Consider the following 13,273-nt stretch of genomic DNA (forward strand, 5'->3'; position numbering starts at 1 on the left):
TTTGGAGCTCAAAATTGCCCTCCACACCCCTCCCACGGAGAGGCATTCCCCCTGCCAGACTGCCCGGGACTGCCGCCGCCCTCCTCTGCCAGCTGAGGTAAGTGGGGCGTGGTGGGGCACAGGGGGAGGTGAGGCACTTGACCAGGTGTTGCCCTGGGTGCCATTTTCTCCTGGTACGCCTCTGATCAGACCACTAGAGACAAACCTCCTGCTACTTTGCTCATTGATATGAGACATTTCTAATATCTTGGGAAGCAGGTTCTGATGGTGGTGGGATTCAAACAGTGGTGGCGCTGCACACACGCACCTCCAGTCCCTATTGGGCAGGGAGGTTGCTTTAGTAACCCCTTCTCGGCACTCAGAAAAAATTAGCAACCACTTCTAGAGAAGTGGTGAGAACTGTTTGGATCCCACCTCTGTTGGGAAGTGGGAGAGCTGAGTGAAAAGCGGCTACTCAGCAGCTGTTTCTAATATTTTGCACCAGTGGCGGAGTGGCAAGGGGACAGGGGGTGCGTTGTGCACTGGGTGCATGCCTGGGGGAGCAGAAAATCACCCCGACCCCTCCCCCTTTTCCTTGGGACCCCCCATGCCCCCCTGGGCATCCCCCCCGCTCCCTTCCCACATTTACTTTAGTTCCTTTTCTTTTTCTGATACTTTTTCAGGCTAAAAAAAGTGGCCTGTTTACAGTTCAGGCTCAAAAACGACCTGAGGAACTACAGTTCCCAGGAGACCTTGGGGCTCACAAGGTCTCCTGGAAAGTATAGTTCCTCAGGTGGTTAAGAGCAGGCGCACTGTAATCTGAAGAACTGGGTTTGATTCCCCGCTCTGCTTGTCTGGTGAACCAGATTAGCTTGTGCACTCCAACACATGCCAGCTGGGTGACCTTGGACTAGTCACAGTTCTTCGGAGCTCTCTCACCCTCATCTACCTCACAGGGTGTTTGTTGGGGGGGAGGAGATTGTAAGCCCCCTTGAGTCTCCTTACAGGAGAGAAAAGGGGGATATTAATCCAAAATCATCGTCCTCGTCCTCGTCATCATCATCATCATCTTCTTCTTCTTCTTCTTCTTCTTCTTCTTCTTCTTCTTCTTCTTCTTCTTCTTCTTCTTCTTCTTCTTCTTCGAAAACACCAATTTAAGAATATTTCTAGCAGTCCGAGAATGTGGCATCTCAGCAATACGGACCAATTTATTTGTCATCCACCTTCCCTTCTGCCTTCCCGCCATATATCTCATAAAATGTGAGTTCAAAGCCCTATAGGATAATATCACTAAGAACAACATTATATGGCCACTTCAAAAATAGAATTGTCTCTCTCAGCCCCCACCTCAATCCAAATAAAAGGCCTGCAGGCTCTTTAATTATTAACTGTTTGCTTTGCTCTGCTTTCCCCACCCCCGAGGCAGGAAAAGCATCTTAAACTCAAAAGAGAATCCTGATGGAAGCAACCAGGAAGCTGCCCGTCAGCCGTACCATCTCCCTAGCAGCACAATTTCATTCAGTGCCGGACACAGTTCCCAGGAGTGACCGAGAGAAATACCTGAGCAGACAGGAAACTGGTATGGCATCATCGGTATCAGTACATTCTCCACTTGTGCTATTAAAAAACTGCAATTAGAGACGCTCCAACATCCACTGGCTTGGCTTCTGCTTGTCAGTCGCGAGCAGGGAGTTGATTTGCCGAGGAGCTGTTAGCAAGGGACTTGAGCCCGTTCATCAGGCCAGTGGTGTGAAGTGCTGTAAAACTGCCACCAACTTATGGCAACCTCATAGGCTTTCCAAGGGCGTTTCCCCACTTGCCACGACCCCCGTATGCCCCGCGCTGCTCTCAGCACGCGTCATTTCTGGCGCACGCCCGGGCTTCCCCACGACTTCTCTGTGCGGGGTCATCAAAAGGCGCCGTTTGGAAGAGCGCCAGGAATGATGCACGCTGAGGGGATGTGACAGCGGCAGTGTCGGGGCGGTTGCGTTGTCGCCGCCCCTGTAGTGGGGAGTGCCGGGGGACCCCGCGCTACTTGCCTACAGTAGCGCGGGGCAGAAGGTAAGTGGGGAAAGGCCCCAAGGTACAAGACAAACAGAAGTGGTTTGCAATTGCATTCCTCTGCATAGCAACCCTGGACTCCTTTGATGGTCTCCCATCCAAATACTAACCAGGACTGACCCTGCTTCACTTCTGAGATTTGACAAGATCAGGTTAACCTGGGCCATCAAGGCAAGGATGTTCATCAAGTAATTTTTTGCATATTCAAGCAGTACAGTGCAACTGGTAGAATTTCATACGCGTACCTTTTCACACAGCCTAACAGTAGTCCTAGTTTCCCCACTGCTCCACAGACCTGATGCCATTGTGCACTGCTTGCCAGACAGTTGTCTAAAACTGGGTATAGATCATTCCCTTGGCCAGCGATTAAAAATAAAAAACCTATTTTTAAAGTCTTATGGGGTTTTTCACCTTAAGTTTATTACAAAAATTGCTTCTGGCATGCGTGTTTTCACCCGCACAGTACCCTGTTTCCTGAGCTTCTTTTAATCACCTGACCCATCTCTCTGTGGTCGTGGGACAACAGTTTTTAAGGCAGTAGAAATGAAACCAGAATACCATAGCTAGTGTGCCACAGCAAAGTTGTTTGAGGAAAATGGGGGGAGGGGAGGTTAGCGTGATCGCCTACAGCAAAATCTCTAGTAATGCTATATGATTCTCCAAAACTACCTTACACTAAGGTGACCTTGTGAACCCGGAATGGGGGTAGATGGCTACGCGCGCACATGCGCGCGTGCGCAGCCGCAGGAGCACACTGCCTTCTGGGGCGCTGCCGTTTCCCACCGAAATGGCAGCGCCCCAAAAGGCAGTGCTCCTGAGGCCGCTTGCGCATGCGCGCGCAGTCGCAGGAGCACACTGCCTTCTGGGGCGCTGCCGTTTCCTGCCCTGTGACAGGGCGGGAAACGGCAGCACCCCAGAAGGCCATGCTCCTGCGGCCGTGCGCGTGGGAGGCTGCCGCACTGCCTTGTGCCCCAGAAGCCAGTGCGGCAGCCTCCAAAAAATCGGGACAATGGAAGGAACTTGCAGGATGCGGGACAAATTGTGCAAAGGCGGGACTGTCCCGCCAAAAGCTGGACGGCTGGTCAGCCTACCTTACACCGATTGTTTTAGTAAAGTGGCAAAGTAAAGCAGGCAAAGGAGTAGGCCAGATTTTTTTTAAAGTCCTAAAAATAACTGATGGCAGTGGAAAATGCCGTCAAACACAGCCAATTTATGGCCATTACATTGAGCTTTCAAGGTCAGAGACAAACAGAGGTGGTTTGCTGTTACCTGCCTCTAAGCTATCCACCTGTCTTCAAACAGAGCCAGCACTTTTTCAACCCTGGCTCCAACCTGGTGGTGTCTGGTGAGACCCAGGCCCCGTGGGATTTAGCTCAATTCTGCAGTGCCTGCAAGACAGAGATGTTCTGTCAGGCATATGATTGACACAGCAAAATCTCCAGCCTGACCTCTCTTCCTTCCTCTCTTCCAACCGTTGGTCTTTCCTGTTAGATCTCTTGGCCCCAAATACTGAATAAAAGCATCCTTTCTGGATTTTTTTTTTTTGTAAAAATCATATTGATGCCAATTGTGTGGAAATATTCATAGTAGGTTTTAACTGTATACTGTGATTTTAAATTTTGTATTGCATATGGATGTTGGAAGCCGCCCTGCTCCCTGTTGCTGAGGGAGGGGAGGGTATGAATAAAATTTCTATGCTGTTCTCTGCAAAGCAATACTAGACTTCCTTGGCAGTCTCCCATCCAGGTACTGACCAGAATTAACTCTTCTTAGCTTCTGAATTCTGATGGGATTGGACTAGCCCCGTGGTGGCAAACCTTTGGCACTCCAGATGTTATGGACTACAATTCCCATCAGCCCCTGCCAGCATGGCCTGCTAGCCTGAGCCATCCAGGTCAGGGCCAGAGGCAGAGCGCTCACAGGGACATGTGGGGTCACGTGTCCCTGGGCGCACACCAGCTGGTCACTTGAGGACAGAGAATTACCCCCCACACCGCTCCCCTTGGGCCTGCCCTGCCAGGCTTAGGTAAGTGGGGCGGGGGGCGCGGGGGTTGGGGGACAGCCACAGCAGGTGTTGCTCCCCTACCTCTCTGGTCAGAGCAGACAATGCTAATAAGTCCCATCACTAATAAGTTCCAATTTAAACATGAGATTATTCTTTGCATATGGAAACCACCATTCGTGTTTGTACAACTGCATGATTATCCTCAGTACATACTGAAGAGGGCTGAATCTGTCCTGGAAGTCCATTTGGAGGTTTCCACCAATCCTCAAGGCAACAGCCTGATTTTCGATAAGGTGGCTGCTGGGAACTTCTTCAAGTATTCCAGAGCAGTGGTGGAGCGGCAAGGGGACGGGGGGTGCATTGCGCACCAGGCGCACGCCTGGGGGGGCGGAAAATCGCCCCGGCTCCTCCCCCTTTTCCTTGCACCCCTGTGTCCCCCGTGCAGCCCCCGTGCAGCCCCACCCCCTTCCCACATTTACCTTAGCTCCTTTTCTTTTTCTAGTACTTTTTTAGGCTGAAAAAAGGGGCCTATAAAAAAGGGGAGCAGCAGTGGCATAGGAGGTTAAGAGCTCGTGTATCTAATCTGGAGGAACCGGGTTTGATTCCCAGCTCTGCTGCCTGAGCTGTGGAGGCTTATCTGGGGAATTCAGATTAGCCTGTACACTCCCACACACGCCAGCTGGGTGACCTTGGGCTAGTCACAGCTTCTCGGAGCTCTCTCAGCCCCACCTACCTCACAGGGTGTTTGTTGTGAGGGGGGAAGGGCAAGGAGATTGTAAGCCCCTTTGAGTCTCCTGCAGGAGAGAAAGGGGGGATATAAATCCAAACTCTTCTTCTTCTTCTTCTTCCTATTTACAGTTCAGGCTCAAAAACGACCTAAGGAACTACAGTTCCCAGGAGACCTTGGGGCCACAAGGATCAGACCTCTTGAGGGGGCTTCCCAGGCCTGCAAGCCAGCTGAGGCAACCTCCATCTCACCCTCGATCCCATCAATGCAGGCAGTCATCCCCTTGCTCCCAATCTGGCCTGGCGGCCCTCATAGCAACATCAGTTCAAGACCGCTGGGTTAGAGTATTGACCTGGTATCTAAGAAACCTGAGTTCAAATTCTCAGTCTGTCAGGGAAGCTTTCTGGAGAACCTTGGGCCATTCATATGTTCTCAGTTTAACGTACTGCATGTTCTGGTGATAAAATGAAGGAAAGGAGAACGATGTGTAAGCTGTTTTGGGTGACCTTGGGCTAGTCACAGTTCTTCTGAGCTCTCTCAGCCCCACCTATTTCACAGGGTGTTTGTTGTGGGGGGGAAGGAAAAGGAGTTTGTCAGCCCCTTTGAGTCTCACAGGAGAGAAAGGAGGGATATAAATCCAACTCTTCTTCTTTCTCTTCTTCTTTGGGTGCTTATTGGTGAGGAAAGGTGTAAAGGTAGAAATAAAATTAAAAAAATAAATAGTCCACATGGTGGGTGCAGAATCTTGAGTAGCTTGCTGGAACTTTTCAAGGAAGCCACCCCAGTTCACCCTTGAGATATTCTGGGTACTGTAAAAGTGGCGTGCCTTCCAGGACAGATTGGCAAAACTACCAGGTGACATCTCAAGAGAGACAAAATCTTCCTAAAACATTTGATATAAGCAACTTTGTTGAGCTTACTCAGCAATGCTTTAGAAACCCTGCTTTTTTATTTTATTGCTTTGCTTCTAATTTAGTGGTCCAGAAAGCCTTCAAAAGGGTTTTTCTGGATCACTTACAAGACAAAAAGAAGAAAATAAAAGCCAAATATACCATGTTGATAGGGGGTGGGGGGGAGAGAAACTAACACTAAAAGATGTTTTGAACAAGGAATGTAATATACGCGGTATTTTGAAACGCAGTCCTGCTGCAATAACTTAAACATCACAGATTACTACTTGGGGAAATAAAAAAAGAGCATAACTTTTAAACTTGGGGAGAAAAAGCTCCTCTTCGCTTGTTGTAATCAATCGCAATAATCCGTGACAGTGATTTAGACAAAGATCAACTTTACCTTTCTTTGCTGATGACACAGAACTAGGAGCAATAAAAACTTAAGTGCATTTGAATGCACCGCAACTAATGGATCGGGCCTGGCACATGCCAGCATACAAGGGCTGGAAAATGAATGGGATCAATCAAAAGGAGTTTGACATCCCTGGAAGACCTGTGGATTCCTCCCTCGACTTGTCTAATGGCTGCGCAGCTTGGCTGGCAGAGGTTGGTGCCCGGCCAGATTGCAAGAGTTTGCTGCTGGCCCCATAAAAGATATTACATGGCCTACGCTGACCTTTAATTGGCAACCGTGACATGTACCCGGCACAAGCGATGGAGATTTATCTTTGGTTTGCTTTCTGAGCGCTCCTGCTAGAACGATATGGAGACAAAGCATGTCTGCCACCCTGCTACATAATACCACCCTGCCCAAATCTCTAGATGGGCACCACAGGGGATATGAGATTTGTTTTTAAATAGAAGGGCAATAGTGGAAGACAGATGCCATTTTAGGATGCATTAATAGAAGTCTAGCATCCAAGTCACAAGGAGTAATATGTACCCAGACATAATTTGAAGGGCCGTGCCCGTTTCTCGGCGCCACATTTTAAAAGGTAGACAAATTGGAATAGGTTCAGCGAAGACGGCAGGAGGTCTGGGAAACAAGTCCTTTGAGGCGGGGTTGAAGGAACTCAATCCAACCGTCTTTATTGTCTTGCCCTTTCTTGGTTTCAGACTGGCTATGCAGGTCCCATGTTTCTCTTCTGGGTGGTCAAAGTGAACCCCTCTCCCCTTCTTTCACTGGTGGAAAAGGTGGATGGATTCAAACCAGTATGTTTAACCTGGAACAGTGAAGACAGGGGGACATGGGCTTAGATCCCGCAGGGGATTTCCACAGGTAGAAATGATAGCGGAGCCAGAAGTGATTTTATTCCACTTCTGGTCTTGAGTTCAATAAAGATGGAATAATGTTTTATTTCCGTATAAGATAGGTAGGAACAACCCTGTATTAGATAGAAAGTAGGAATTATAGTTATCTTTTGTAATTGCGTTTGCATGGAACCTCCTTGGCTCAAGGCAGGAATCCACCCCTGCTCCACCTGGGCACGTTCCTTTCGGTTGTAAAACCCAGAATGGACGTTGACAAAAGGGACCCCGGAAGAAGCGCCTCACTCTGCCTAATCCCACCAGCAGGCAGATAAGGGTGCCATCATCGTTAAGTTTCGTTTCCTGACCCCAAGCACCCAAAGGACTCTTTGTGCTTTTCCCGCCAGTATCTATGTCTTCTCCTCGCCTTACTCCAGCCGCAAAATTCAAGAAGGGACTACCCATCGGACTTTGATTGGTTCCCATGTATTGTAGCTGTATGATTGGTTGTCATGTATTTTGTGAATGAATGGTTGTAGGCTGTCTTGTATTCTCCCGGACTCCCGACGCGGGAAAGTGTATTTAAGATGTTGTGAAGCTGCTAGGCAGGGCAGTTGCCGTGGTGCGGAGGTGCTGACACATAGGTCAGCATCTCAATAAAATATTTTATTATTTACTATATTCGCTGTGTTGGGTCCCGTTTGTGTTCCCCTGCGCTGCCGAGAGCTGGTTGGTCTGGAGCTATTAAAAGTTACCAGGCAGTGCGGTAACAGAAAGGGGGAAGATTTTCAACAATTACCTCTTTCTGCCACAAACCTCCAATTCCCCCCATCACACTGCTTCTGGAGGTTCCCTCTCCCCCAGCGCATTTGTCGGGAGTGGGTGGGGCCAGGTTGATCTTTTGCTCAGCTAGTCGCCTGATTGGCTGTGCAGATCAAAAAACCATTGCTTTGGCAGCAGCTACCATCACATCATGTGGATTTACACACTGTGTGACAGAGATTTAGCTGTGGCAATCATTTTGCGTCTGACACCACCTCCTGTGGCAGCCATTTTGTTGCTGCGCTTACTGTGCCATGTCAGAATCTCAAATGTACCAGCAGGATCAAAAAGATTTGGGACCGCTGCTTTCAATAAGAATGGAGGGGACATGATAGCCATGTTTAAATATTTGAAGGGATGTCATGTCGAAGAGGGAGCAAGCTCATTTTCTGCTGCCTCAGATACTAGGACACTGCGTAATGGATTCAAGGTGCAGGAAAAGAGATTCCACCTAAACATTAGGAAGAACTTCCTTACCATCAGGGCTGTTCAACAGTGGAATTCACTGCCTCAGAGAGTGGTGGAGTCTCCTTCTTTGGAAGTTTTTAAACAGAGGCTGGAAGAACATATGTCGGGAGTGCTTTGATTGTGTGTTCCTGCATTGCAGGGGATTGGACTTGATGGCCCTTGTGGTCTCTTCCAACTCTATGATTCTTTGATCCTTTCTATCCAATGAAATGCCTGGTGAATCCAAGCCATTACATCACTTTTCAGACACCTGAATAACTTTCACACGGAAGACAGCAAAGACTTGCTTCTCTGCTGCTCTGGAAGGTGAGACTAAATCTAATGAACTTAGGCCCCTTCCGCACACGCAAAATAATGTGTTTTCAAACCACTTTCACAACTGTTTGCAAGTGGATTTTGCCATTCCGCACAGCTTCAAAGAGCACTGAAAGCAGTTTGAAAGTGCATTATTCTGCATGTGCGGAATGAGCCTTACATTACAGATGAGTAGATTTTGATTAAATGTTAGGAGTAGCTCCTTAATGGTAAAAGTGGCTTAGCAAAGGAACAATTATATAAGAAGCTGACGTGCTCTCCCTCATTGGAGATCATCAGAAAGAAGAGGAGATATTTTTTTGAGATGTATCTAGATTTAGATTCCTTGCACTGAGCAAGAGGTGGGACTAGCAGGACACTGTGGCATATTGCATGTCTAGTATAAGAAAAGAAATGTATCAGACAAATCAGGATGCAGAAAACATGCTGACAGTTTCACAGAAGGCAAATTATTTCTAGATATCACTTCCATGGAAGCAATCCAACACGTATTCTACAAAATGTAATCTATGTTGGAAGGCAAACTGATGGAAGGTTCCCACCCAGAGGTGGGATCCAGCAGGTTCTCACCAGTTCCCGAGAGTGGGTTACTAATTATTTGTGTGTGCCGAGAGGGGGTTACTAATTGGGTCTGCTTTTCCATTAGAACATTCCACTAGGTCCAAAAATCATCAATTCCTGTTGTTTCCTATGTGGCTGGTTAGCAAAGGTAGAAAACGGGATAATTTCTCCCGTTGGGCTGTTTAAAAACATGTTTCAGAAATATGGTAAAGTTCCTTATTTAAGGAAAGTATCCTTCTTTTGATTTCTAGAAACAAAATTAAGTATTTGAAAGTATTAAGTATTTGACAGGCAGTCAATTGGAGGAGAAGTAGTTGTTTCTGTTGTCAGTAGACGATAGGACTTGCTATAATGAGTTTAAATTATGGACAGAAAGATAGCAGCTGGAAATTAGGAACTTTTTTTTTACAGTAAGAGTTTTTTACAGTAACAGAGAAATTATTAATGCCCCGCCCCTGGAATGCCTGGTCATGCCCCCAGAATGCCCCGCCCAGCCCCATTGGCGCTACGCCATTGTTTGAATCCCACCACCATGGGAACCTGTTACTAAAAATTTTGGATCCCACCACTGTTCCCACCACTTGTCCAGTCAGGGAAACAGATTCACGGGCGCATCTGTCAAGTACTTTTGAGCTGTGCTTGTGGTTCTGGCTGCAAAGTGATACCTGCATAAGAGAAACATTTTGTGTAAAGCAGCCCTGTATAAAAAGTCAGCAAAGGTAACCTATCTGTACTGTAAATCCAGTACATCCCATCCCATCATTGTGGCCTCCTCTAAGGGCACTCAAGAATAATAGTTTAGAAATCTCTTTTGCAAAACTGCAGAGTACCCAATTTTCTTTTGTTTTAAAGTGTCCATTTTACTGCAGACATGCCTATCGATTCAAGATACCTACAGTAATTTACTGAACAGATGAAGTGTTAGCTGCACGGATACCAGAAATCATGTAATCTGATTCCTAGTACAAAAATTTTTAAATATTGCTTTTCTTACATTCTTCAAAAACCACGGTTTTGGATTGTTGTTGTTTTAAAAAGTAGCCCTCAAGAACCTCAGAAAGTCTCTTTTTTAAAAAGGTTGCATCTATTCATGGCTTATGTGCAGAGGCATATCGGGGGGAAATGGCACCCAGAGACAACTCCTTCCCTTTAACATACTGAATATGTATGTTTCTTATTGAATATGTATGTTCCTTTACAAAGATATATATATGCAGGCGAAATGTTACGAACAAGATCCACCAGACCACGGCCACACAGCCTGGAAAACCCACCACAACCAGTTGAATCCGGCCGTGAAAGCCTTTGACAATACATTGAAGACCATATATATCTTTGTAAAGGAACTACCGGTATATTATTGTGAACTATTCAATATGCTAAAGGGAAGGGGCTGATCCGTGTAAAATAAACATTGTACCTCATGTCTAAGTTTGTTTTCAAGCTCTCAATTTTTGCACAATCTGTCACACAGACGTTTTGTTTTTGCAGGAGTGTTTCTACTACAGGATACTCTGGAATTTGCCTTGGGGCAGAAATGTGTGTGCTATAGATGCATTGTAAGTTTTTTTAAACAGAGTTGTGGGTTTATAAAAATGTTATTTGGAAGAAATATGGATGAATGAAAAGGCTAAAGTTTCCCCACGGAAGCCCTTTTGTAGTGGTACACCCAGTGGTAGGATTCAGCAGGTTCGCACCACTTCGGCAGAACCGGTTGTTAAAATGGTGCTTGTAAACAACCGGTTGTGAAATTATTTTAATCCCAACACTGGGTATACCCTATTTTCAAAATTCCAAAGATGCTCACGGGCTCAAGAAATTTGGGGAGTCCTCTGTAAATACTGGAATGTTGCAGATTGAGTTTAAGGCCATTATTCTCATTGTCCTGAAAACAAAACAATTATTTCAGATCACTCAAAGAAGCTTGTGTTACTAGAAACAGCAGCTGCCCAGTCTACACCCATGCCACAAAGAAACTCTAATGGCTTTTCCGCACAATTCATTCAAAACATTTTGAGGCAAGAAGTATTACGTTTTCTCCATTGTTTCTCCATTGTTCTGCTTGGTTTTTTACCCCAAAACATTTTATTTTCAGCCTCAAAACATTTTAAACTAATCTCCTTTTAAAATGATTTGCTGGCTGAAATGTTTTGAAAACATCTTCAGATGCTGTGCAATTCATTGACTACGTTTCCCACGCGTCTCTGTACCCTTGAACTTCCGCCTTGGCACCATTTTATGAGTCCACTCAGTTCTCCCTCATCTGTTTATTTGCAGCATTTCTCTGTTCTTTTATTTTGTGGGCCATTGAGTCTATGAGGAGGACGGAATGGAGCACACAGCTATGAAGCATTAAAGCATTGATTCAACACAGAATGCAAAAGAGGGGGGGGCATCACATAATGGCGGCCAAGAATTGTTTTGAGGACTGAGTGCTAACAAAAGGGGAGGGATTAAAAATGTTTTACAAACTTTTTAGAAGATTTGTGTTGAAAAGGCCTATTTTGAAACTGAGCTGTGGTTGTTGGGATTTTTGATCCACATTCTAAAGCTGTTGCTCAGAAATAGATATATTGATTAATTGGTGAAGGAACTGAAGATACAATCCAGAGCAATTAAAATCTATAGAAATCCTCCTGTTAATTTTAACAAGCTGTGGAACATGCCTGTCCTGTGTGGTTCTGCCCTGACCCGAATGGCCCAGACTAACCTGGCCCTATTAGATCTCTGAAGCTAAGCAAGGTCAACCCTGACAAAGGCCCTTTCCGCACGGGCCATAAACAGCGCCCTGGGGACAGTAAAAATGCCATCCCCAGGGAGCTGTTCGCATGGGGGGGGGCAGCTGCTGCGCAACCGCGCCTTCCGAGTGGCGCGAAGCCGCCGTATTCCGACCTCGCTTCCCCAGCGAGGTTTACGGAAAGCGGCGGCTTCCAGCTGCTGCCGTGCGAACGGTAGCGGCTGGAAGGCGCCATCCCTCCCCCCTGTGACAGGTAGACCTACCGTCTCTGTGGCCGTCCAGCGCGTTGCTGAGGCCTGGGGACACCCCCCCCTGCCCTGTGACGCCAGAGCGGTCGCGTAGGGCAGGGGAGGCGTGTCCCCTGGCCTCGGTGATGCGCCAGACAGCCGCAGAGACGGTAGGTCGATCGGGCGACGGCGCAGCACGGCACCGTCGTCCCAGTAGTTTCTGGGACCGTTTGTGTGAACAGTCCCAGAAGGGTTGGGTCGGCGTCACCCAACCCCTACCGTGGCCGTGTGGAAACAACCAAACATTTGGATGGGAAACTTGCAAGAAATACCGGGGTCTTCACATTGAGGCAGGCTATGGCAAACCACCTTTGGACATCTCTTTCCTTGAGAAACCTACAGGGTTGCCATAAGTCACCTGTGACTTGACAGCAAAAAGAAAAAAAATGCTATTCTGAACATATTTGCCAGAAATAAAGCATTCTGATTCAATAGGACACCCAAATAACGTGACAGGAGTTTATCTTTAATGTTTGCTTCAGGAACAAACTGAATAGGATATAAATTTAACCATATACCAATTCAGTGTCAGACAAGAATCTGGGGAATCCAGATCCATCTCTCCGTTCTACTATGGAAGCTTGGTGGGAGATGGTGGGTTTTCCGGGCTGTATGGCCATGGTCTGGTGAATCTTGTTCCTAACGTTTCGCCTGCATCTGTGGCTGTTATACTGTGTACAGACTTCCCTCTGTGATACACCTCTGAAGATGCCAGCCACAGATGCAGGTGAAACATTAGGAACAAGATCCACCAGACCAGGACCACACAGCCCAGAAAACCCACCAGAACCAGTTGAATCTGGCCATGAAAGCCTTCAACAACACTTGGTGGGAGACTTTGGCATAATCACCCATGTTCAGTCTAATTTAGTTTGAGCCACTTTAGATCCCCATAAGGTAGAAAGAGAGGGTATAAATGATAAAATGAAATAAACAAATACATTTGTCTAGGCACAGTCTGGTAATGTATTTCCAAAGTGTCAGGCAGAAGGACATTCTTAGCTGGATTATTGGAAGCAAATTTTTAAAAAATATAAAAGAAATCAGGGATTGAAGCTGCAGGTTTGGGTGTGTGAAGTACATGCTCTGAGCAGCAGTGGTGTAGTGGTTAAGAGCAGGTGCACTCTAATCTGGAGAACCAGGTTTGATTCCCCACTCTGCCACTTGAGC

Source organism: Sphaerodactylus townsendi, linkage group LG01, assembly GCF_021028975.2.
Source record: "Sphaerodactylus townsendi isolate TG3544 linkage group LG01, MPM_Stown_v2.3, whole genome shotgun sequence".
In the NCBI taxonomy this organism is placed as follows: Eukaryota; Metazoa; Chordata; class Lepidosauria; order Squamata; family Sphaerodactylidae; genus Sphaerodactylus; species Sphaerodactylus townsendi.